Genomic DNA, 5,211 nt, shown 5'->3' with positions numbered 1-5,211 from the left:
TGAAAGACAGGGCTATGTCCCTGAAAGACAAGGCTATGTCCCTGAAAGACAGGGCTATGTCCCTGAAAGACAGGGCTATGTCCCTGAAAGACAGGGCTATGTCCCTGAAAGACAAGGCTATGTCCCTGAAAGACAGGGCTATGTCCCTGAAAGACATGTCTCATATGGTGCACCACAGCAACACATGTTTCCAGCACTGTGACCAATAATTATTCAACCGGCCATTTTAAACAAGAAAACCCCATAATTCAGGCAACATATTCTACACAGACAGCAGTATGCAGGTCCTCGTGTGGTCTTACGTCCTGTCTCTAACACTCTCCAATTTTTCAAAGAACAGAAGATGTACCTTCTCATTAAAGAACAAACTTCGTTTTTAACTTGTAGCGTATCTCAGAGTCTCAGAGAAGGGGCTAACCACCTCAAACCTCAGCCATGCAGCTGCCCCTCAACCATGCAGACCTAAAGGTCGTAGCAGTGCCAGGACAAAAGGCCCAGCAAGGGTGTCGTTCTCCGCCTGTTTACTAAGGGGGAAGGCACAACAAAAGGACAATATGCACCTCCCCACCGCCTCTGCCCAGCCTCCACTGAAGCTGCCTCCTTCACTCAAGAGCTGTGTCCTGTCCTGTGAGGTCTCATGTCCTGTGAGGTCTCCTGTCCTGTAAGGTCTCCTGTCCTGTGAGGTCTCCTGTCCTGTAAGGTCTCCTGTCCTGTAAGGTCTCCTGTCCTGTGAGGTCTCATGTCCTGTGAGGTCTCCTGTCCTGTAAGGTCTCCTGTCCTGTGAGGTCTCATGTCCTGTGAGGTCTCATGTCCTGTAAGGTCTCCTGTCCTGTAAGGTCTCCTGTCCTGTAAGGTCTCCTGTCCTGTGCCTTCTCACTGCAACACTCGCCGGAGAGACAACACAATGCCCTTATCAAGACGGCATGAGGCTTCAGACAGCCTTAAACAAGGAAGTAGTTTATGAACTGTCAAAGCTCAGCATCAAAACAATATCTGTGTGATTTACAAAGAGACAGTTTGGACAGGCTGGTGATAAAAGGGTTTGACAACGTTTTACATCCTAATTCGTTATCTGAAGCTGCTTTCAAGCAGATGTGCCTGCAATGTATGCTTTATCACTTCTCAGTTATTTACAAAAAAGACTAAATATATCTTTAAAAAATCACTAAAACCTCTTGAATGCAGTGCTGCCTGCATTTCTTCAGTTCCCACCCTGAGTCCTGCTAATCAGCTTGGACCAAAACAACTTGAAGAATACAAGGCTGTCCTCGAAAGGTCAGTCTCTACGGGGACCCACCAACTTCACACTCATTTACTGCCACTAACCAAGCGATTTGGCCTATAGTGGAGAACCCTCAGAATTAAATGCAGTGGTTCAGGGTTACGGACCCCACTACAGCTAGCGGGAGCGACTTAGTGTGTCCAGAAGAGTCCAGCAAGGCCTCCCAGGCTCTAGCTGAGGGTGTTTAGCATTCTACCAAGACATCCATGCAAATATCAGTGGGGCAGGAATGTTTCCTCATGCTGTACTTTGTACATGTTTAACTTTGTGTTTAGGTGCTAAACTGCCTTTAGCTTCAGTTTTGAACAGAAAATTAGAAATATGCATACTGCAAAAAAAATAATAATTTTGCCGATGTAAGATTCTAAATTGCACGACTCTCCTTGTATCTAGTTAAAATGCCACGTGTGATAATTTGTCGTAGGTTGGCATGAATGTAATTCCAAGGTAATTATTTTTATTTAATTAGTGGCGATTGTAGCACACACACAAACCGCACGCGCTCACAGTGATGCGATGCAACACCGACGTAAACATCACGGCCGTTTACGGACCGGACGCAGCGGGTCAACACGACTGACGTTTTTTAGAAGAATATTTATGCAAGAAACTCCATTCGCTCGGTTACTGTAGGACGAATCCCCAAAGGAGCTCAAAGGACCAGCAAAAAATATTTAGAGCACAACAACAGTGTTTAGGCTGGAAAACAGAACCGCTGACTTAAAGGATCCGGTCTACTCGAGCTGAACGCGAAGGTGGGTCGGAAATCTATTAGGAATCGGACTTAAATCGCCGTGTAGGCGGTACGCGAAGGAAACGTGCAGAGATCAGCAGATCCGCCCTGGTACCGTAGCATCCACATCTAGAAGACGAGAAGACGTGAACTTACGCCAAAGATGGAGCATCAACTTTTAGTCTCCGCATCACGGACGGTGGAGTGTACTGGGCCACCAACACGATACCAAACCCTCCGACTATGGTCCCGTCCCGTGTCGCCACTGCAACACCACAAGTTTACTGGATGCTGACTATAAAGAGCGTGTAAATAAGAGCATCCTGGCCGGCCTGCTCGCCCAGCACCCCTGGTGCCTCAGCATCACCGCGCGTCTCTCCATCACATCCACTTGCAGCATCACGCACTTTCTCATGAAGACACGGGAGCTTACCATGATGCAGCCAGATATCCTCTATCCGCTCCGCCGTGCAGATTAATCGCTTTGCAAGAAATATCAGCAGTATCTCATCGGTCAGGAGAGAGAGGATTAACACGAGGTAAAACGGTCCGATTGCAGCGTTACAGAGGACGCTGGCTGGTTCGGCAGTGCTGCACCCTCGAGCTTCGGCGCTGCTGCACTACCCGTGCACGCGTGACCGCACGCGACTAAAAGCAGGGAGGCAGTAGTGAACGCAGAAGAATGACAAGCGGCCCCCGCGAGCTGCGCGCGGCGCGTACCATGTGCGCGCGCGCGGGGGGGGGGGGGGCGGACTCGGTTCGACCCGATTCGATTACACGATACTGCCGAACGCTCAAAGACGCACAGAACATGCATGGACCTACTTTAAACCACACACGCTCAAATAAACGATTTAATTCAGAAAATCCAGCGTGGCATGTCTACAAATATTGTTTTTAGTATAGAAAGTGAACATAAACCAAATATAAATGTATGCACAAACAGTAGTATTGCAATCGTGTAACATTATTTTAAAAATAATACGGTGTTTATGCAAATTGACTTATATTAACTATGTAAATGACTTATAAATGGGTTCACATTACCTAGCAGCGAGTGTCAGATAAAAGACGTTTGATTTATTCGGTCAGAACCGCAATTTTTTTCAGTCCGGATGTGGTGCAAATCACTTTCAGTTAAGAGTAAATTAATTTATATAGATATTATTTATCACCGTTTCAGTAGATACACTGCATGTTTTTGAGAATCAGTATTTAAAAGGTCCTATAGAGCTTATAGAGCAAAATACTTTTTTACAAATCGAAAAAAAAGTGTATTTAACTTGATTTAGGAATTCTTCACAAATGAGTTTTATAGAAGCTGTCCAAAGATGCTTAACTCAAATTTCTTCGGACATCAGATCTGTGGGTCAGACACAGAGTTTCAAGATCTGACACCGGGTCTATAGGTCAGTTACAAACCGTGTTTCAACATCTGACACCAGGTCTGCAGGTCTGTGACAGACCGTGTTTTAACATTGTCCTATCTTGACATTCCCTTTGTTGGGTGCACATTGTTTAAGTGAGTCCTGCCTCCCGAGCCCAGGGCACAATCAAGTCTTCTCCTCCTCTTGGCTTCTCTGCAGTCAAAAACAGAACGGTCAAGGGTCCCTGTGCTACCAAATATGTTTGGTCACCCTGAGAACAAGGAAGAGGCCAGGCACTGGTATGTGTGTGGGTTCAATTCACTGCATTATCCTCAGTGAGCTAATCTGGACAGGCTTAACCCCCATACTGCTCACAGGCTGTGAGTGCACGAGGGAAAAGTTAAATATTCTTTCAAATGGAAAGCTGCTGAGCTGAGCCGGGATTGTTATCGTGTCGCTGTGGGATTTGGAGAGCCGTGGTTGACATGGGCAACAGGACGACAGGCCCGCACTCATTATCAGGAGCTCCATATGTGTGTGTCTTCACAGACAGGCTTGTGAGGCTCGTCTATCTGTGATTACTAAGGGCAGCCGGTGGGAAATGGAACAGGAGAGAGAAAGTCTGTAAAAGTACTTAGATCAACTCATTTGATGGTAATGTATGATTTGTAAATCTGTAATGGAAGTGCAGTCTTCCATTAGCTTTGTGTAATCAGACAAATTCAAATGAATTCATGCATTCATTTGTATGAATGCAAAACAACACAGAGTCATATTTCTCGGTTTAGTGGTGAACTAAAGCACAGTAAACCAGAATAATCTCCAACCCTCTGAGAAGTGTCTGGCTTTGTGTGTTATACACCAAAGATGTAATCATTTCAAACACAGTTCTGGTTTCACCCGTAGATACCTGAATGTTGAAATGTTTAATTCCTAAATTAAATGTATATTTTAATGTGTATATTTTCTGGGTTTTCACACACTCATTGACATTTTAGGTCCCTTGGGGTTTATTCAATCAACAGACATATTGAAAGTTAACGATCATTTCAATGTCTAATAATTGTCTTCTATTCACCTTTTTTGAGCGCTAATGAACCAGGACGTAGGTGTTTATATTGTGATGGTCCTTCCCCCACTATGCCTCTGTCTAAGAGACATCCTGAGCATTTTCCATGCATTCTCAGCAGCACAGGCAGAAGTGCTGATCTACACATCATGAACATTACACATATGGTAGTGAGCTCACCAAGCCAACCCCTCTTCAGATCAGTACGGAAACAGCATCAGATCAGGATCAACCCTAACCCTAGACCATAGTTCAGGCCTCACCCTAAGTCTAGACCATAGTTTAGTCGCAGAAATCTTGCAGAGTCACTTGGATGCTGCTATAAGTTTGTGTGTGTGTGTGTATTTGTGCATTTAAGTCTCTGTGTTTTTAAGAAGAGTGTCAGCAAAGTGAACAGGGAACAGTTCTTGGTATGAAACTTTGTGATAACAGCGTCCCCATGGAAACCCAGTGCTCTGTTAGGAAATACTGCTCTAATGAAGCAGTGAGTGTTCTCCAAAAGCGGGCTTTTGATGTTGGATCACCTGAACTCTCCGGATCATCCGAACCCTCCTGATCACTCCCTACATTTTATTGATTCTAATTCCAATACTGCTCATCAATTCCAAGTGGTTGAAAATATGTGCCAAATATTTGGCAATAAAAACATCAAGTAATATTGTCTAAAGCATTAATATTATTATTATTATTATAAATAATATCCTTATGATGATGATTATTATTATAAATATTATTATTATTATTATAAAGAAGGAATTTG

General features: G+C 44.3%; 1 protein-coding gene across 9 annotated transcripts in view; it reads right to left on the bottom strand.

Annotated features, from left to right (window-relative positions):
• The window catches only part of tenm4 (teneurin transmembrane protein 4), a 218,687-nt gene extending 215,963 nt beyond the window's left edge, over positions 1-2,724 (bottom strand). For 8 of the 9 annotated variants that reach the window (XM_076975783.1, XM_076975786.1, XM_076975787.1 and 5 more), the window contains exon 1: positions 2,449-2,723. The gene's annotated coding sequence lies outside the window, so the exon portion shown is untranslated. Of the gene's footprint in view, positions 1-2,171 lie in introns of all 9 variants that reach the window. The other variant, XM_076975784.1, reaches the window with a different exon arrangement.
• Between the last annotated feature and the right edge of the window lie 2,487 nt (positions 2,725-5,211).

This window comes from Brachyhypopomus gauderio, chromosome 16 (assembly GCF_052324685.1).
Source record: "Brachyhypopomus gauderio isolate BG-103 chromosome 16, BGAUD_0.2, whole genome shotgun sequence".
Classification (NCBI taxonomy): Eukaryota; Metazoa; Chordata; class Actinopteri; order Gymnotiformes; family Hypopomidae; genus Brachyhypopomus; species Brachyhypopomus gauderio.
This window is presented reverse-complemented; position numbering and strand designations above follow the sequence as displayed.